Genomic DNA, 21785 nt, shown 5'->3' with positions numbered 1-21785 from the left:
GGAAAACATATTTCTGTGCTGGTTGTTCTCGGTATTTACTCCCTGTCTGTTTGCATGAGTGTATCCCTTTCCACACAGACACAGCAGATGAATGGTTACCTTGCTGGTGTAGCTGCAGATGAGTTGACTGAGTTAACCCCTTTAAGAGGGGATATGTGGAAGCAAACTCTGCACTGTCAGGAAAAACAGGAGTGAGACAAAGCCCTACAGATCAAGGAATTCGGAGGCAGTTCGGGAACTCACGGCACAGTAGAAAAGGTGCATTTTGTTTGGTTTATTGGCACATCGTTTGGAAATAATTTTTCAACAGGACATATTGAAGCCTAGCACAACAGAGTGACAGCACACGCTCATTGGTTGGTAATAGCTGCTAATGTGACCAAAATAGAGACATCGGAGCACCGAAGTGTTGTATCTGCAAGATGTGGGGGATCCATTCTGGTTCAAAATGGGCACATTTGCTGCTCGGTTGGTTTGGAATAATTGCTCTGAGTATTGAGTGCAAATCCTCGTGAGATCGTTAAACTGAATGTGTTCTTTCACATCGAAACTAAAAGCAGGTGGATTCAGGAAGTGCGGAGAGTGAACATGGCATCCGCACAGCAGCTCCTGAGACTGACCGAGGAGGTAATTTGTCCCATTTGTCTGGATTTCTTCACCGATCCGGTTACACTGGATTGTGGGCACAACTTCTGCCGCTCCTGTATCACCCAGAGTTGGGAAAAGAAGGAGATAAACTCCTGCCCGGAATGTCGAGAGGTGTTTCCGGAAAGAAACCTCAGGGTAAATCGGGCCTTAGCGAATCTGGCCGAGGAGGCTCGAAAATTAAAGCTGGATCCGAAAGAGAAGGAAAGTAAACCTCACTGTGAGAAACATCAGAGAGAACTGGAGCTGTTTTGTGACACTGACAGGAAGTTGATCTGTGTGATGTGTGTCACTGCACCGGAACACAGAGAGCACCGCTTCATACAGATTAAAGAAGGAGTTAAAGTGTACAAGATAAAGAGGAAATGTTTAAAAGCTGTGAATTGTGGCATAGTTTCAAGGTCTGACAGTTTCATGCTGCGATTTCTCTTCCAATTCCAGGCTTAACTGAAATCTGCCTTAAATTCTCTCACAGAGAAGAGATCGGCGGTTCTCCAAGCTGAACTGACCCAGAAACGGAAGATTTCCGAAGTGAGGGTGAGCTCTCCCTGTGCTGATTTTCTGGGATATCGGTTAGTTTTGTTCCCTTTATCGCGGGACATTAATGAGGTTTCACATTTTCATTTGGTAGGAACAGGCGAGCAGTCTGCAGACCCACATCACATCCGAGTTCACTAAAATACACCAGATTCTCACTGAGAAAGAGCAGCGTTTACTCAGAGATCTCAGGGAAGAAGAGGAGAGGGTTGTAGAACCAATGGAGAAAAATCTTCGAGAGATTCAGGAGAATTTAAATTATATTCAGGAGAAACTCTCTAAGTTACAGAAACAGATGGAGCAAAAAGACGAGCTGATATTTCTGAAGGTGAGGGAATATAGTGCGGGTCAGTTCCCTGAAACGTCGCCCGGTTACAAAATAACTGATGTGAAATGTTTAATTCATGTTGCTCAATTGAAATGGACAGGAGGAAAATTCAGCTGGGTTGTTGTCCGAGCGGTTCTGCTGTTGTCACGGTACAAAAACCGCTCTCACACTGTCTGCAGAATCTCGGGAATACAGACATTCTCCCTGGAATGGGTTGTGATGTTTTTACTTGTTTTCTTATCTCCATGTTCCACCAAGTTTAATTATCTCCTGGAAATCCCATTATAATCCAGTTCCAGTTCCATGTGGAGAATGTGTGGGTGTGTCTGGTACAGTGGAAATGTGAGAGTCACTGTGTTAGTGAGCGGGACTGATGGTCAGTTCCAGTTTATTTTACCGTCTCCTCAATCTTCTTTCCAAAATCTATCACTTCACACTTCCGCGTTGTGTCTGCTAATTTCAGCAGCCTGTCTGTCTCCTCCTGAAATCTGTTACTGCCAGCCTCACTGTTTGTGATTCTTTTCTTTCAGGAGGCAACTTGTCGGAAGAGAAGGTAGGACATGCTCTTTACTGAAACTCTGCAGTTTGCTCAATAACTCAGGGACGGGTTATTATGGGGTTATTTCCTGGTTATTATCGGCGCTATAAAGCGTTATTTAACTCCGTTTGTGGTTCACACTGTTATAAAAAAAAACTTACTGCAACTAAGTAGAAAGATGAATGGAGAATTAAGGGACAAAAATAAGCCCTTCGGCCCATTGAGTCCGTGTCAGTCAAAAACAAATGCCTCCCTTTTCTCGTCTTATTTCCAACACTTGGCACATTGCCTGGTACACCATGGACAACTGCACGTCTAAATGCTTCTGAAATGTTTTGAGGGTTTCAAACATTTTGCATTCTTACTGACAGTGAATTCAGATTTTCACTACTTCCTGTGGTGAAAAAAACATGCCTCACACCCCCTCCCAGCCTACTCTTCCCATCCCCCATACACACCTTAAATCTGCCCCCCTGGTTATTGATCCCTCAGTCAAGGGGAACCATTTGTCTATGCTCATCATTATTTTGTACATCATAATCATGTCCACATTCAGTCTCCTCTGCTCCAAGGAAAACAACTTCAGTCCGTCTAATCTCTCTTCATAACTGAAACTCTTCAGCCCAGAGAACATCCTGGTAAATCCGCTTTACACCCTCTTTGTTGCAATCACATCCCTTCTGTAATCTGGATTCCAGAACTGCACATAACACTCGAGCTGTGGCCCAAAACACACTTTATACACTTGCAGCATTACCATCCTGTACTTAAGCTCTGTGTCTCGACAAAGAAACACAACAATGTCATATGCATTTTAAGTCACTTTGTCTACCTATCTGAGTACCTTCAGTGACCAGTGGATATACACACCAAGGTCCCACTGATCCTGTGATTCCCAGGGTCCTTCCTTTCTACATACATTCACTTGCCTGGTTTATCCTGCACAACTGCAACAACTCACACTTGCTCAGACAGAATGTCTGATCAGTGGTGAATGACAATCTAACCAGCCTGTCTATATCCTCCTGTAATCCCAAGCTATCCTCCTCACTAATTAACAACCCAATATCTGTGAGATTCCATGTCCAGTGAAGTACTTGAGGCTTCCTCTTTGTTTTTAAGCTCAAATAGATAATTCCTTTGCTGTTCAAAAAGTTAAGGGTTACGATGCCAGTACAGATAAGTAAAGCCAAGGCCATAAAAGGTCAGCCATGATCATATTGAATGGCACAGCAGACTCAATGGGGCAGATGGCCTGCTCTTGTTTCTTATGCCATTGAGCCATAAAGATATACAGCACAGAAACAGACCCTTCTGTCCAACTCATCCATACCGACCGGATATCCTAACCTTATCTAGTGCCATTTGTCAGCTCTTGCAGATATCAGGGACTTCCTTCACAACTCACTCCTCCCGCATTGGGCACTAGTGTCATTGCCACTGCTGCTGCTGCCTCTGATCTCCACCCGCTGCCTCCAGAACACACCCAGTCAGAAACCTGCACATAGTTTTCATTCACAGGACCCACTCACAGCTTCCAATCACTTGGTGCACACTGCACCTTACTCTCACCACCAGCTGCCTCAGAGGTCACGCCAAGAGAACGAACCGGGCTGCCGAAAAATCTCCCAATCTGATCTGAGCCTGTTGTGGGCTAACAAGGCACTGAAGCATCAGGCCGAGGCACTGGGCTGAGAGAACACCACAGGCCACTAAACCAAGAAGAAAGAAGAAAAGGAAACAAATCCGAAGATGGAATCAAAAGGAGGAAAAGAAAAGAAACAGACAGAGCACCAGCTGGAGCATCCTACTCCTCCACCATCTTGATTTTTGCCTGGGATACATTTCATCTGGCCCTGGGGACTTATTTACCTTTCAGCCAGTCAGTGCAATCACAGTATCCTTTGCTGTCTATTCTTAATTTTTAAAACTAAATCATTGTTTCTTTACCTGATTTCTACAACTACATTGTGTCAGTTTTCATGATGGCACAGACAATGTATTCATTTCAAATCATGTCTTCACCCTCTGGTTCCGTGCATAAACTAACACTATGGACCTGAATGGACCCCACTCTTTCCCCAGTTCTCATTTGATCCTTCAACAATTGATGTATTCTAAACCAAGCTACCAGCATATGGCCCATACCAATATATGCTCTAGTGCTTCAAGTGTTTATCCACATAGTTCTTAAATATCTTGTGTTCTTGCCACTATCACCCTTTTAGGCAATGAGTTCTCCATACTATCGACATTCTCAGTAAAATAGGATTTTCTCACACCTCTTCAGCGCCTTACTATCAGTCTGTGACCTGGTTAATATCCCCTCTACTCCACATCTCCCACTGTATACGCCTCCCAGAACTTTGCACACTTCAACTGGGACCCTCCCTCAAGTCTTTCTGCTCTCAGGAAAATAACTCCACCTTATCAAGTCTCTCTATTCAGCTGAATTGCTCCTGCCCAGGCTTCATCCTGCACTCCCTCCAGTGCATTCACATCATTCCAGGAGTGACATGACCAGACTTCACACAGTACTCCAGCTTTGGCTAAATTCTTATTCAGCTTCAGCATAACAGCCCTTGTATTCAATGCTTCAACTAATATCTGAACCCAGATTCATTCTTAACTACTTATATGCCTGTCCTGCTGTGTTATCATATGTGGACATCCACACCTAAGATTCCTCTGATCCTCTCTACTTCCCAAGCTCCAACCATTTAATGTGTACTTCCTTGCCCTGTTAACAGTCTGAAAATGCATCAGCTCACACTTTTTTAAGAATTAAATTCCACTTGCCACTGCTCAGTCCATCTGACCTGACCATCTTCATCATCCTGTACTGTAACATTTTCCTCCTTGCAATTTACCACATTACCAACTTTTGTGCCAATGCAAATATACTGATGATACCTTCTTTATTCAACTCTAAAGCATTAATGTACTCAACAAACAGAACGGGACACAGAATTGAACTCTCATATTATGACAATGTAAACTTCACAGTATTAATAACTGTTCATGGATTTAAATAATCAGCAATAACTCCTTCTGGGATGAGCTGTTTCTTGACATGAATGGTGCAAGGAGAAAGTGATATGAAGGAATTAAAAGCAACATGTGAATTAACCATCTCTGACAAGAAGTAGACAAAAACAAGCTGTCCTCTGGGAGAGGGGAGATAATAATTGCTTGATAATCTGTCTTATGACAAATAGATAATTAATTCTACCTGCAGAAATAGTTTTGAAGGGGATAATTGCAGGAAAAGTTGTGTTTCAAACAGACAGCTAACCCTAAATGAAGCAAGATACAGGGGAGCTACTTCTGATAAGATACAGACTTGAGGTTCTTGGAAATGCAATCAATGTTTGGGGATGAAATAATCAATTGAATCATCAGTAGTGCCACACTACAAACTTGGAAGTGAAGAAATTCCATAGGAATTGAACAATAGAACAAGTTAGTAGCAGAAATTCGAAGGAAGCACTGCATAAGGATCAAACCCTGGACACTTTCAGAGTGGGTCATCAGATTCCATCATCAGGTAATGGCCAAATTGTGTTAGGAGGCTTAACTTGCAAGTTTAGGTCATTATTTCAGTTCTTTACTGTGAGATTTCTTAAGTAGCTGAATTAAAGGTAACCTTTTTGGATTTATCCACAATGATATACCACGGGACAAAGGCTTCCCTCCGAAAATTGCCCTCTGCTTCCTCCACTCAGTCAATTTGGATGCAATTTACCAAATTACCCTGGATTCAGTCTGGGATACCTTTCATCTGAGTTGAGGGCTTCGTTCATTTTCAAGACTGTTAAAAGTACAAATACCTCTCTTCTCTCTGATGCTAACTAATTCAAGTATATCACAGGTTCCCACCAGATTTATAGACCCACATTATCTTTTTAAACCGTGGATGCAGATGCAAAGTAATCATTTAAAACCACATCGATATCTTCTGGCTTCATACATTGCCATTTTGGTCTTTAACAGGCCCTAAGCTTTCCTTAGTTATTCTCATGCTCCTGATAAACTTAGGAAACATCTTTTGGAGTGTCCTTAAAGTTACCCTTAGTGTCTTCTCATGTTAGCTGTTCGCTCTTCTAATTTGTTTTTGAAGCAACCTCATACACTTTCGATATTCCTGGAGCCATTTGCTTTTTTTTATCAAGCATCAGTATGTCTCATAAGATTCCTTTGTTTCTCTTAACCAATCCCTTTGTATATCCTTTTACATCAAGGGTCTCGAGTTTGTTTGTCCCACCCTTCACCTTTACAAGTACATGTTGGCCTTATTAGATTAGTATCAGATTGTATAAAGCTTACTTACAGTTTTGTAATCAAAGTACCTGTACATAATATAACCTGGTTCAGAACTGGAGATGATCACTGACCTGATTTTGGGCAGTTTGTGTGATGGTGGCCATTTCCCTGTTCCTGAGACAGTCACATGGCCCATTTTTTTCAGTAGATGGATATCCATGTTTGGGGTCAGACCTGGCTCATGGGAAGACTGGCGTGGTTATTGGAGGTCAGTCAACTTAGCTGCAGGATATCTCTGCAGGATATCCTGAGGATGGTGTCCTGGGCCCAACCATCTTTAGCTGCTTCAGCAATGATCTAGTCTCCATCATAAGGACAGAATTTGTAATGTTTGATAGTAATTGTGTAATATTTGGTAGCATTAAGGAACTCTCAAGTAAGGAAACAGTCCTCACCCAAGTGCAGCAAGACATATATAATATCCAGGCATAGGCTGGAAATGGGCAAAAATATTTGGATCAGACAAATGGCAATCTCGAAAAGCAACAATCTACCCACTGTCCCTTCATATTACCCCTGTACCATCATCCACATCTAAGAAAGCACATGCAATGTACCTTAGTGACTACTGCCCAGTGGCTCTGACCTCAATAATCGTGAAGTCCTTCGAGAGATTGATAATGGCCCCCATAAATACCAGTCTCCCAGCCTGCCTCGATCCTCTACAGTTTGTCTACTGCCTTATCTTTGAAAGTTGCCACCCAGGTAAATAGGGCGGTGAAGAAGGCATATGGCGTACTGGCTTTTGTTGGTAGAGGAATTGAGTTCCGGAGTACTGAGGTCATGTTGCAGTTGTATAAGACTCTGGTGCAGCCGCATCTGGAGTATTGTGTGCTGTTTTGGTCGCCATACTATAGGAAGGATGTGGAGGCACTGGAACGGGTGCAGAGGAGGTTTACCAGGATGTTGCCTGGTATGGTAGAAAGATCGTATGAGGAAAGGCTGAGGCACTTGGGGTTGTTTTCATTGGAGAAAAGAAGGTTTAGGGGTGACTTGATAGAGATGTACAAAATGATTAGGGGTTTAGATAGGGTCGACAGTGAGAATCTTTTTCCACGTATGGAGTCAGCTATTACAAGGGGGTATAGATTTAAATTAAGGGGGGGTAGGTATAGGACAGATGTTAGGGGTAGGTTCTTTACTCAGCGAGTCGTGAGTTCATGGAGTGCCCTGCCAGTAGCAGTGGTGGACTCTCCCTCATTATGGGCATTTAAGCGGGCATTGGATAGGCATATGGAGGATAGTGGGCTAATGTAGGTTAGGTGGGCTTGGATCGGCGCAACATCGAGGGCCAAAGGGCCTGTACTGCGCTGTATTCTTCTATGTTCTATGTTCTATAATAGTTACATAGCAGCTGCCATATCTCTAGCCCTGTACTCTTCCCTGGAACACCTGGTTAACAAGTACATCTACATCAGATTTCTGCTCACTGATGACAGCTCGGTCTTCAACACCATTATCCCCTCCAGACTGATCTCAAACTGCATAACTACAGCTTCAGCTCCACTCTTTGCAAGTGGATTCTCATCTTTCTGACCCAAAGACTGCAATCAGTGAAGATAAGCAACTGCACTTCCTCCACAATACTGCACAACACAAGAGCTCCTCAAGGATGTATCCTCAGCCCTGTACTGTACTCCCTGTCCATCCATGATGGTGTTGCCAATTCCAAATGAATGGCATCTACAAATTTGCTGATGGCACAACCATAGTAGTACCAATCTGTAACAACGACGAGTCAAAACATAGAAGGGAGATAGATGGCTTGGTGACATGGTTCAATGAGAACAATCTTTCTCTCTCAACGTTAGCAAAACAAAAGAACATGGACTTCAGAAAGAAAGGAGGAGAACATCTTTGGGGTGCCCTTTGGGGTGGCACGGTGGCTTAGTGGTTAGCACTACTGCCTCATAGCACTAGGGATCCAGTTTCAATTCCTGCCTCAGGCAACTGTCTGTGTGGCGTTTGCGCATCCCCCCCCAAATCTGCACGGGTTTCATCTGTGTGCTCTGGTTTCCTCCCACAATCCAAGATGTGCAGGTCAGGTAAATTGGTCATGCTAAATTGCCCATAGTGTTAAGTGCATTAGTCAGAGTAAATATAGGGTAGGGGCCTGGGTCTGTGGGTTACTCTTCGGAGGGTTGTTGTGGACTTGTTGGGCCAATGGGTCTGTTTTAATATTGCAGGGAATCAAGTCTTAAAAAAAACACATCCCCACCTCCATCAACAGAACTGAGGGTGGAAAGTGTCAGGTTCCTTGGAGTGACAATAACCTACAATCTGTTCTGGACTTCCCACATTGGTGCAATGGTCAAGAAGGCACAACAATGCCTCTTCCTCAGTTGGCTCAGAAAATTTGGCATGTCCATAAGTTCCCTCAACAACTTCTACAGATGTGCCATTGAAAGCATACTGTCAGGGTGCATAAAAGGACTGGTATGGCAATTGCTGTGTACAGGACTGTAAGAAACTACAGAACGTGCACAGCCCACACCATCACAGAAGTCAATCTTCCATCCATGTACTCCATTGACACAGCTCACTGCCACTGTAAGGCTGTCAACATCATCAAAGACCCATCACACCCCAGTATTGATCTCCCACAGCCTCTTCCATCAGGCAGAAGATACGAAAGCCTGAACGCACACACCATCCTAGCAGGTTCAGGAACAGTTTCTTCCTGGCTGTTATGAGAACAATGAATTAACTCTCTAGCCTCAAATCATGCTCATCGTGTTAATGGTAATCTCACCTCGTGCACATCCTGTACACTATAACCTGTATGACTCTAAGTTTTTTTTGATCTGTTCATCCTTGCTTATTATGATCTGTCTGTACTGTTCATAAACAAGGCTTTTCACTGCACTTCAGTACAAGTGAGACAAAATTCATAGAAGCCCCCATTTTCCACACCATGGGGTTTAACATTGAGCAGTAACTGAACTACACTTCTAATAAAAGTACTTTGGCTAAGACCAGGCCTGAAGATAGGAATACTGGACTAAGTAACTCATCTAACTCCCCAAAATCTGTCCACTATTGTGGGTAAGTCACCGCAAGTTACCTTTCCTTCAGCTCATTATTGAGAATTCTCACACATGAAATACTGAAACAATGATTCAAACTTTACTGCATGTAGCAACCAAAATAAGGACCCTCAAGTAAACAACTTAAGCCTCCACTTAGCTATTACTCGATAAATGGTGAAATTTAGCTGTGATTCCTACCAACTGAGAGGGAGAAAATGAACACTGCAGATGCTGGAGATCAGAGCCAAGGAGTGTGGTTCCCAAAAAGCACAGCCGGTCAGGAATGGCCAAAACATAGATTCTCCTGCTCCTTGGATGCTGCCTGATAGGCTGTGCTTCTCCAGCACCATACACTTTGACGTCCAACGAACAGTTCCTGTCTCTGAATGGAATGTAGAATCCATACAGGTTGAAAACATGTCATTCAGCCTAATGAGTCCACACTGGCCCAATGGAGGACATCCCAACCCCATCTCTTTAACTCCACATTTCCTATGGCTACCCCGCCTAGCTTGCATACCCCTGGACATAATGGGCAAGTTAACATGACTAATCCACCTAACCTGCACATCTTTGGACTGAGAGAGGAAACCAGAGCACCCAAAATTAACCCACACAGACATTCTGAGAATGTGCAAATTCCACACAGTCACCCAAGGCTGGAATTGACCTCAGGTTCCTGGCATTGTGAGGTAGCAATGTTAACCACTGAGACACTGTGCCATCCCATTCCCAAATATCTAGGATTTGAACCTTGTGCAGTGTTGTTCGCCAGAGTTCTGCTGAAGAAGAATTTGTGCATATTTTTTGATCCTTAAGGTCATTGATGTGGCACAGTTGATAATTGTCTTGATTCTTTGATCCAAAATGTTGATTACTCTTTGGAGTGCTTGAGTCTGCAATTTGCTTCCTTATCAGAAGGAAGTCCTCTGTTCCTTGTTATATTTGACCTCAACTGTCTGTTTGAAGACCTAGACTATCTTGCAATTGACTCCTTAAATTATTCAGCACGGCTGTTACTTATCCTTGTGGCATAAAGCAGCCAGTTATCGAGCACAGTTTTGTTTGTGTAGCCTTGATTCCTTATTTTTCCACACATGACTGATTACTTTCAATCTCCCATGTAACAGCTTGTCTTTGTCCCTGAGCAATTTACTGCAAACAGATAGAGTTATTGCTGATCTGTTTGTGTGTAACAGTTTATCTTTGTTGATCTTTTAGTCCATGATTATCTACTAAAATTCTGAAGTTTATAGTTTCACACTACCATCTTTAACACAAAAGTAAAGATTGTGATGAAATCCTGCCCATTTGGCAGCATGATGAGTTTAGCTCCAGCAACACTCAAGCAGCTTGATACCATCCAGAATGAAGCAGTCCATCATCCACAAAATATCCTATCCCTCCACCACTGACACTCAGTAGCAGTACTGTGTGACAAGATGCCTGCAGAATTTCTTCAAAGATCTGGAGATACCACCTTGCAAACTAATGACCACTTTCACCGAGAAGTATCAGGGCAACAAATACATAGAGTCAGAGATGTACAGCATGGAAACAGACCCTTCAGTCCAACCCGTCCATGACGACCAGATATCCCAACCCTATCTAATCCCACCTGTCAGCACCCGGCCCATATCCCGCCAAACCCTTCCTATTCAAATAGCCATCCAACCATCGCATGCAGGTTCCCCTACAAGCCACTCATCACCCTGACTTGGAAATGTATTGCCATTTCTTCACAGTCGCTGAGTCAAAATCCTGGACTTTACTCACAAACAGAATTGTGGTCTAACTACAGCACTTGGCCTGCAGTGGTTCAAGCAGGCAGCTCACCACCACCTTCTCAAAGGAAACTGATGACAGGCAATAAGTACTGGTCCAGCCAAGGGATGTCCATGTCTCATGAGTGAATTTCAATTAAAAAAAACCCCTGCATGGATCTTGGCCAGCCTGAGCAATCACACTTTCAAGAGCGTGAGAGTCATTCTTTTTATACTACACCTCGCATTGTATGTTAACCAACATGACAGGAAAATTCTATACTTGCACTGCCCCTTTACTGTAATATGAGGACTCAAGTCATTTTCACAGGAGAACTAGAAAGCAAAACGTGACACGGCGATTTTAATACAAATGACTGGTTTAGGTTTTAGAGCATTTTAAAGGAGAAATGTGAAATGGAAGGGCTCAGGGAGGGAATTCCAGAGCTGAGGGACTCAGCAGCTGAAAGTCTACCCTCCAATAATGGACAGACTGAAATCAGAGATGGTCAAGATTCCGGAAGTACAGCAGCAGAATGCTCCGAGGGTTGTGGGACCCGTCTATTACCCAGTTGCATATGAGGTTTTTAGTTGTTTTCTAGTGTTTTTTTTTCCTTGTTCCACAAGTTCCGTTTATATTACAGCAAGAGCACAGACGGAACTTTTAAAATCTCCTTTGGTGTGAGAGGTCTCAGTAATTAATGTTATCAGATGTGTGTGGCTTTTTATCTTTACAGGATATGGTTTTCCACCTGTACTGCTGCATTTCCAAGTTATGGTTTGTTTGGTCATGGCTTTTGGACTTAATTTTTTCCCACATTTGCTGAAAGATAAAATCTGCTGAAAGCTTGACTATATAAGTCATTTGTAACATTTGTTAAACCAAATTGTCTCATATTTACAGGATTAGCGAGCATAACTGGACATCACCAGCAGATGGCTCCCTGTCTATTGGAAAGTACAAAGGTCCTTTACAGTACACAGTTTGGAGAGAAATGATGGATGACATTAACCTGGGTAAAATACATGCTCATCTTACCGATTGCAAATCCAGCTGACAGTTTGTATCACAATATTAGCAGGAAAACATTGTCACATGAAAGCTAGTGTACTGGATGGAATTGAGAGTTTAGTCAACAGAAAGGGCTGCAGAAGCAATCTACTCTGCTACTCTGATGAGGAGGTGACGGGTGTTGAACGGGATGGACAAGATGAATTTTGTTTTAACTTTGCCTACTCTAGACACTGAAGGCTGTGACGATCCTCTTGTGCTCAAGGGTCAAAACAACAGTGATTAACATTCATATGTTTAACATGATCACAAATTCTGTAACAAGGAGCAGATATATGATAGCTTCAATAATGGTGAGTAACAAGGTAGTTTGGAGGTGGTGAGGTTGAGAGACTGATTCCATTGACTGAGAAGTAAAGCGACTGACCTGTCCAATGAATTTGATCAGTGTCTCAATCTAATCTGATATTTGGGCTTCAGTGCAACATTCCTGTCAGTTTTCCATGGATTTGCAATGTGGAAAAGTGCTGGGTGGTCCTTGAGGAACAGGTAACAAATAATCTGTTTTGCTTCCAGTGAGGAGAGGGTTTGATTGGAAGTGACAGGAACTGGGGTCGTGGAGAGAGAAAAAACAAAGGAACAAACTGTAACTCAAACTCACATTGTAATCATAGAGAATCATCACAAAGAGAATCAGACAAATTGTCTTTCAACTGAAATCCCTTTGTACCATGTTTTGCTCTTGTATTGTATTGAATGAGTTGGTGAATCCATCTGAAAGGATGCCAGTGTAAGATGGAGGACAACCCCAGGTAGTGTAAGTCTCTCTTAGAGTCCGAGAGATGTACAGCACGGAAACAGTCCAACCCGTCCATGCCGACCAGATATCCCAACCCAATCTAGTCCCACCTGCCAGCACCCAGCCCATATCCCTCCAAACCCTTCCTATTCATATGCCCTTCCAAATGCCTCTTAAGTGTTGCAATTGTACCAGCCTCCACCACATCCTCTGGCAGCTCATTCCATACGCGTATCACCCTCTGTGTGCAAACGTTGCCCCTTAGTCTCTTTTATTTCTTTCCCCTCTCACCCTAAACTTATGCCCTCTAGATCTAGACTCCCTAACCCCAGGGAAAAGACTTTGCCTATTTACCCTATCCATGCCCCTCATAATTTTGTAAACCTCGATAAGGTCACCCCTCAGCCCCCGACACCAGAGAAAACATCCCGAACCTGTTCAGCCTCTCCCTATAGCTCAAATTCTCCAACCCTGGCAACATCCTTGTAAATCTTTTCTGAACCCTTTCAAGTTTCACAATATCTTTCTGATAGGAAGGAGACCAGAATCACATGCAACATTCCAACAGTGGCCTAACCAATGTCCTGTACAGCAGCAACATGATCTCCCAACTCCTGTACTCAATACTCTGACCAATAAAGGAAAGCATACCAAACGGTGTTTTCACTATCCTATCTACCGGTGACTCCACTTTCAAGGAGCTATGAACTTGCACTCCAAGGTGTCTTTGTTCAGCAACACTCCCTAGGATCTTACCATTAAGTGTATAAGTCCTGCTAAGATTTGCTTTCCCAAAATGCAGCACCTCGCATTTATCTGAAGTAAAGTCCATCTGCCACTTCTCAGCCCATTGGCCCATCTGGTCAAGATCCTGTTGTAATCTGAGGTAACCATCTTTGCTGTCCACTACATGTCCAATTTTGGTGTCATCTGCAAACTTACTAACTGTACCTCGTATGCTCGCATCCAAATCATTTATGTAAATGACAAAAAGCAAAGGACCCAGCACTGATCCTTGTTTCACCCCACTGATCACAGGCCTCCAGTCTGAAAAACAACCCTCCACCACTATCCTCGGTCTTCTACCTTTGAGCCAGTTCTGTATCCAAATGTCTAGTTCTCCCTATATTCCATGAGATCTAACCTTGCTAATCAGTCTCGCAAGGGCAACCTTGTTGAACGCCTTACTGAAGTCCATATAGATCACATCTACCACTCTGCCCTCATCAATCCTCTTTGTTACTTCTTCAAAAAGCTCAATCAAATTTGTGAGACATGATTTTCCATGCACAAAGCCTTGATGACTATCCCGAATCAGTCCTTGCCTTTCCAAATACATGTACATCCTGTCCCTCAGGATGCCCTCCAACAACTTGCCCACCACCAAGGTCAGGCTCACTGGTCTATAGTTCCCTGGCTTGTCCTTACCACCCTTCTAAAACAGAGGCACCACGTTTGCCAACCTCCAGTCTTCTGGCACCTCACCTGTGACTATTGATGAGACAAATATCTCAGCAAGAGGCTCAGCAATCACTTCTCTAGCTTCCCACAGAGTTCTCGGATACACCTGATCAAGTTCTGGGGATTTATCCACCTTTACCCATTTCAAGATATCCAGCACTTCCTCCTCTGTAATCTGGATATGTTGAAAGATGTCACCATCTATTTCCCTACAGTCTATATCCTCCATATCCTTTTCCCCACAGTAAACCTGATGCGAAAAACTCATTTAGTATCTCCCCCATTTTCTGCCACTCCACACAAAGGCTGCCTTGCTGATCTTTGAGGGGAGAAAGTGAGAACTGCAGATGCTGGAGATCAGAGCTGAAAATGCGCAGCATCCAAGGAACAGGAGAATCGACGTTTCAGGCATAAGCCCTTCTTCAGGAAGGGCTTCATCATTCCTGAAGAAGGACTTATGCCCGAAACGTCGATTCTCCTGTTCCTTGGATGCTGCCTGACCTGTTGATCTTTGAGGGGCCCTATTCTCCCCCGAGCTACCCTTTTGTCCTCAATGTTTTTGTAAAAATACTTTGGATTCTCCTTAATTCTATTTGCCAAAGCTATCTTATGTCCCCATTTTGCCCTCCTGATTTCCCTCATAAGTATACTCCTACTGCCATTATACTCTAAGTATTCACGCGATCTATCCTGTCTATACCCTACATATGCTTCCTTCTTTACCTTCACCAAACCCCCGATTTCTTTCGTCATCCAGCATTCCCTATACCTACCAGCCTTTCCTTTCACCCTGACAGGAATATACTTTCTCTGGATTCTCATTATTTCATTTCTGAAGGCTTCCCATTTTCCAGCCGTCCCTTTACCTGCGAACATCTGCCCCCAATCAGCTTTCGAAAGTTCTTGCCTAATACCGTCAAAATTGGCCTTTCTCCAATTTAGAACTTCAACTTTTAGATCTGGACGATCCTTTTCCATCACTATTTTAAATCTAATGGAATTATGGCCGTTGGTCCCAAAGTGCTCCCCCACTGACACCTCATTTGTGGACTGTGGGGGGCTTTATCCTGAGCTAAATCCAACTGGTTTTGTTCTCATCTCCAGATTTGCTGCTGCTTTTTACTGAGATTGTTTTCTCTGCCCAACTTCTGGTCCTCTTTAACCAGTGCTCACTGTTTCCCAAGCAAGCTCACAGTGTTAATGAAGCTGTCTCCTTATGTCCAATGCAAGACCCTTTCCAGATTTTAGCAACTCAAGCTCTGATAACCCATCCTGCATTCCTGTGTTTGGAATTTTCTGTCAACTTACGTTCCTCTCCAAGTTGTTGGATTATTATTGAGGTTCTTGATTAGTACAAGGAATCAAAAGATATGGGGAGAAGGAATGGGAAGGTGTCTGAGAAACATATGACCATGCTCATAGCAGACAGACCTGATGGACCAAATGGCCTAATTCCACTCCAAAATCTTATGGCTTTATGGTCTCACATGATTAATTATGAAATCCATGCCCATCTCCTTCACCTACTATTTGAACCACACCAGCCAGATTTTACCCACTTTGAGAGCACCACAATAGTCTTAATGTGGGATGTGAGGGTCACTTACACAGCCAGGATTTGCTTCCCATCACTATCTGCTGACGGGAAGGGGAAGTACCATGATTCCTTCGACAGACACATTCAATGTGCAGAATGACCTCTGTACTAGAGGATTCAAATCTCTCCTCCCCCCCCCCCTCCAATCCCACTCCATCCACTACACACTCTTCCCTGCTCTTCCAGCATCACTCTCTCCCATGCCCTAGTCTTTTTATCCCTTTCTCTGCTCTTGCTTACCCCTCCCTGCTCTTCTTTCTCCTTCCCTCCTCCATTCACCCTACTGTACCTCCTCACCTCCTGCACTCTTGCTAACTCCTCCCCTTTTTTGCAACCCCCTCTTTTCCCTCACATTTCCTCTCCCCACTCTTCATCCATTCTTCTTTTCACACACACCCACTAATTCTTTTCCCTGCCTTTGCCCTCTCTCCTCTACCCTCTTTTTCAGATCTGCCATCCATGCCTGCTTTTCCTTCCCTCAAGTCCTGGACTATGATCTGGTATACCTTGCTCTCATATTCCCACACCCTTCTCCCCCTCCCCACTCACAGTCTCCCACCCTCTCCCCCATCTTCCCATCACCTCATTCCTCCACAACTCCAATGCAGTGTTTCCCCTTCCTGTACCCCATTCCCACCCTGTTCCCCATTCCCACTCTTCCTACCTCACTCTCCTCCACTCACATGCTATTGTTTTCCCTCCCCTCAGCCACTTTCCTTCTCCAATCACTCACCACTTTTTCTTTCCTCAATTTTCCTGCCTCTCATAGTGCTCCCTTCCTCACGCTTTCGTCTCCTCCTGCATTCTTCCTCCCTCCTCCCCACCTCCTCTCTAGCTTCTGTCACGAGTCTCTTTTTTTTTCTAAAAGCTGTTCCTTGGCTCAAGGATACTCTGTCCTTGATTTTTTTTCAGAGGGGAATAAACCAGGCTGAGATCCGATCAGACTGGTTTGGTAGAGTGATGAAAAGTGTTTTGAGAGGCCTGTTTACATATAAACAAAAGATGAGACTTCAGGCCAAAGTGGTCATGTTTTAAAAGTGACCTGTATAATGAAAGGGGAGTGGTCAGCTCTCTAGCTGTACATTGCTGAAACAAATTGCAAAGGTATGGTTTGGGCTGCCTGCTTAAGAAGGTTTTGAGTGGTCTGGCCTTGACCATAACACTTCTTCTCCAACACTCTTTCTTGCCGCTCTGTTCCTCCACTCTTCTTATAAGATGCCATCGACCTCTGTTTGCTCCCCAAAATTCCCTAAACACGTCTGACTTTCTGCACACTTCCTCCACTCTGTACACCCACACCACACCGTTCTGTCTTCCACCACCCCTACCCCACTGTTTCTTCCAACTTCCCCATTCTTCCTTCTCCATCCTCCCCCCATTCTTACTACACATGGCCTCCATTATTCTCTCTCTTTTCCCTCTCTGACCGTATTATTTCATCTCTCCCCCAGCTCCAGCTTCTCTGACTCTGGATCCGAACACAGCGCATCCCCGGCTCATCCTGTCTGAGGACCGGACTAGTGTGAGACTCGGAGACACAGAGCAGCCGCTCCCTGACTCCCCGGAGAGATTTGATTCCTGGCTCGGTGGCCTGGGATCAGAGGGATTCACATCAGGGAGACATTACTGGGAGGTGGAGGTAGGGGAGAAGACCTGGTGGTATCTGGGCGTGGTCCGCGAGTCCGTGGAGAGGAAAATGAGAATCAGATTGAGCCCGGAGACCGGATTCTGGATTGTGGGGCTGTTACCCGGATGCGGTTATTTTGCCGCCACCTCCCCCTCACGGACCCCCCTCTCCCCGAGTGTGAATCCCCGGAAGATCGGGGTTTTCCTGGACTATGAGGGTGGACCGGTGTCATTTTACAATGCGGACACCATGTCCCATCTCCACACTTTCACTGAGAGGCTCTTTCCCATCTTCAGTCCGGGAGGGAATGACAGTGGGAAAATCTCCACCTCGCTGATAATCTGCAGGGTTAAAGGGCACTGACATAATTTCACCCCGTCCCCCTGCCTCCTGCCAGCTGTCAACTGATAGGGGTCGGTCTCAGTCACAGGTGGAGAGAGAATCCAGGTTAACATTCCGGGAATAAACCCTGTATCAGAACTGGGAACTGAAAGATCAGCAAGGAGCTGTGTCGGGCTGGGGTAAAGTATTAAGGGGAGAGAAAAAAAACAAATAGAAGCTCAGTTGGAAAAGGGACTGACTAGGTAGAATGAGCTGAGCTGCAGGAACCCGGGGACCTTCCTGCCTGTAATGTTGCTCCACAGGCGGGAGGTGGCGCTCCATGAAGGTGTTCGAGATGAAGCGGTCAGTGATTCTCAGACTGGGGTCAGTGGAGTCTTTCCGGGGGATTCCAAATCATTTCACTGCAGGGTCAGTGGAGTTTTTCCAGGGGGATACCAAATCAGTGCACTGCAGGATCAGTGGAGACTTTCCAGGGGGGGACATCATATCATTTCTCCAGAGCATAATTGGGAAAATCGTGGTGGCAGAGTGGTGAGGGAAGACGAAAAGTGCAACAAAAGTGTCCATGTGGTATAAGTGTCCTGGAGTTTATGTTTTCCGACATGGTGACCTGAGAGTGCTACCTTTGGCATCAATGCTGCATTTGACCAACGGTGGTATCAAGCAGCCCCTTGCAAAATTGTATTGGGGGAGAAATTCTCTGCTGGTTGGAGTCATACTTAGCACAAAGAAGAATGGTCATGGTTGTTGGAAATCAGAGATCTCAGCTCCAGGACATGTCTGCAGGAGTTCCTCAGGGCTGTGACCTATGCCCAATCATCTTCAGCTGCTTCGTAAATGATCTCCTCTCCATCATAAGATCACAAGCAGGGCTGGTTGCTGATATTTCACAATGTATAGCACCACTCACAACTGTTCAAATACTGAAGCAGTCCATGTTCAAATACAACAAGATCTGGCAATATCAAGACTTGGGCTGACAAGTAGCAAGTAACATTTGCAACACACAATGGTAGGCAATGACCATCTTCACTAAGAAACAATCTAATCGCCACACCTTGGCATTCAATGATGTTAGCACCACTGGATCCCCGAATAACATCATCAATGGGATTATCGTTGACCAGAAACTCACCTCGACTCACCGTATAAACAGTGGCTACAAGAGCATGTCAGAGGCTAGGAACTCACGTCCTTACCATACAAGGCACAAGTCAGGTCTGTGATGGAATACTCCAAACCTGCCTGGATGGGTGCAGCTCCACCAACAGTCAGAAGCTTGATACCATCCAGGATAAAGCAGCCTTTTTGATTAGCACAACATCCACAACTACCCACTCCCTCCTCCACCGAAGCTCAGAAGCAAAGTTGTGTACTCTTACAAAACACATTGCAGATATTCACCAAAGATCCTTTGGAGGACACACTGAAAACCCACAGCCACTTCCATATGGAAAGACAAGGGCACTCGATACATAGGAACACCATCATCTGCAAGTTCCCTTCCAAGCCAATTAACCACCCTTACTTGGAAATATATCATCATTACTTCAATGTCAAATGCTAGGTCAAAATCTTGGAATTCTCTCTCGGTCAAAATATAGAAGAGGATCTGCAGCGGTTCGAGAAGACACCTCACCAATACCTTCTGGAGGGCATCTAAGGCTGGTCAACATTTATTGGCCGCCCTGCGATGTCACGACCCTCGAGTGCAAAAAAAAGACCCTGTGAAAAATTTTACCTCAAACATTCCCAAATTCTCACCTTCTTCATGGTGTTGGGATTCCCACCGTTGTGATTTTCAGCAGGAATTCTTGGATTTACTCTTGGTCGAAGAGGAGGTGGAAGACCAGCTGCTGCTGTGATATTTGGCTTTCTTCACTTTGGGCTCAGCTATTCTCATGCTGCCTGGCCCACTGGGTGTTTCAATCATTTTGGGGTTATTTTCTGCAATGGTGAGAAACCTGTCAATTTCACTTACCCAGAACCGTCTCCACGCGTTGCAGCAACCACCTTGTATGGTAAACTAACACTGACAAATGAGAGTGGGTGTGCTCGGGTCTGTATCTAGAATGTCACGTTCAAATGGGTATTCTATTAAAAAAAAGAGAGAGAAGGAAACTTATGTTTCAAAATATTATAACAAACTTATCTTTAACATTTTCAAATATTATATGGGACGAGAATGCAATGAAGACCGAATTGGATGTGATGTGCAACATATCACGTTAGTTAGGCAATTAACGCGTTTCTCCCTGTGATAACAAAAACTGTATCGTTTACATCCAGCAGAATATTGATAGAGTCACAGTTAACCTTCATTTCTGGCTTAATGTTCTCTCATTACTGTCCACATCAGCGAAAATATCCCTTAAATCAGCAACAATTGCCAGACTTGATTTTTTAAAAAAAGAAAATCATTATTAAATACTTCACATAGCACCTATTCAAATTGTACTGTATTATGTTTTTCATGGGTGAAGGAGGTCGAAAGCGTCCTAATCACTAATCCCCTTGCCAGGGAGTTTTCAATCCAAAAAGGGGGACGCAATCACCCTAAAGTAGTATTTAAGAACACAAAAAACAACAGATTTAGGAGCAGGAGTAGGCCATTCAGCCTCGCAAGCACTGCAATTCGGATCATTTACTTGAACACTTTTTTTGTACTATCTCCATACCCCTTGATTTATTTTTTTATGTGTTGAAATCCATCGATTTCAATGAGTCGACAAACTCAACGATGGAGCCTCCATCCATTCTGGGAGAGAGACCACCATCATTATGTTCCACCTCCCAGTGAAGAAATTCCTCCACATCTCTGTCTTTTTTTCTTTATGCTGAGACTGTGTCTCCTGGTTCCATAATACTCCGAGGACAGGATAGCGTCTTTTCTGTATCTCCCCTGTCGATCCCATAAGTCTTATTTTCGAAATTGCTCGTCACAATTCGAAGCTGAAACTTTATTGCTGGAACAGCACAGCAGGTCAGGCAGCATCTAGGGAACAGAAGACTCGACGTTTCGGGCACATGCCCTTCTTCAGGAATGAGCAGAGAGTGTTCAGCAGGAGAAGATAAAAGGTAGGGAGGAGGGACTTGGAGGAGGGGCGTTGGAAATGTGATAGGTGGAAAGAGGTCAAGGTGAGGGTGATAGGTCGGAGTAGGGTGGAGGCGGAGAGGTCAAGAAGAAGACTGCAGGTCAGGAAGGCGGTGCCGGGCTGGAGGGATTCGGCTGAGACAAGGTGGGGGGAGGGGGGATGAAGAAACTGGTGAAGTCCAAGTTCATCCCCTGTGGTTGGAGGGTTCCCAGTCAGAAGATAAGACGCTCCTCCTCCGACCGTCGCGTTGTGGTTTGGCGGTGGATGAGTCCAATGACCTGCATATCCTCGGTGAAGTGGGAGGGGGAGTTGAAATGCTGTGCTACAGGGTGATTGGGTTGGTTCGTCCGGGTGGCCCAGAGGTGCTCTCTGAATCGCTCCGCAAGTAGGCGGCCTGTCTCCCCAATATAGAGGAGGCCACACCGGCTGCAGCGGATGCAGTAGATAATGTGGGTGGAGGTGCAGGTGAATCTGTGGCGGATATGGAAGTTTCCTTTGGGGCCTTGGAGAGAAGTGAGGGGGGAGGTGTGGGCGCATGTGTTGCACCTCCTGCGGTTGCAAGGGAAGGTGCCGGGAGTGGAGGTTGGGTTGGTGGGGGGTATGGATCTGACAAGGGAGTCGCGGAGGGAGTGGTCTCTACGGAAAGCTGATAGAGGAGGGGAGGGAAATATATCCTTGGTGGTGGGGTC

The 21785-nt window shown here is 44.6% G+C and overlaps 1 pseudogene across 1 annotated transcript; it reads left to right on the top strand.

The window, feature by feature from the left end:
- The first annotated feature begins 35 nt into the window (after nt 1-35).
- LOC122541446 (zinc-binding protein A33-like) lies at nt 36-20122 on the top strand (annotated as a pseudogene). Its single transcript, XR_015753043.1, has 6 exons — nt 36-1023; nt 1087-1182; nt 1277-1510; nt 2041-2063; nt 12068-12180; nt 17484-20122. The product of XR_015753043.1 is annotated as a zinc-binding protein A33-like (transcript).
- Nucleotides 20123-21785: the final 1663 nt, after the last annotated feature.

Source organism: Chiloscyllium plagiosum, unplaced genomic scaffold (genome assembly GCF_037043375.1).
Source record: "Chiloscyllium plagiosum isolate Xiang-an unplaced genomic scaffold, Cpla_swu_hap1 HiC_scaffold_35, whole genome shotgun sequence".
Lineage (NCBI taxonomy): Eukaryota > Metazoa > Chordata > Chondrichthyes > Orectolobiformes > Hemiscylliidae > Chiloscyllium > Chiloscyllium plagiosum.
The sequence above is the reverse complement of the archived record's forward strand: the minus strand, read 5'-3'. Positions and strand labels throughout refer to the sequence as shown.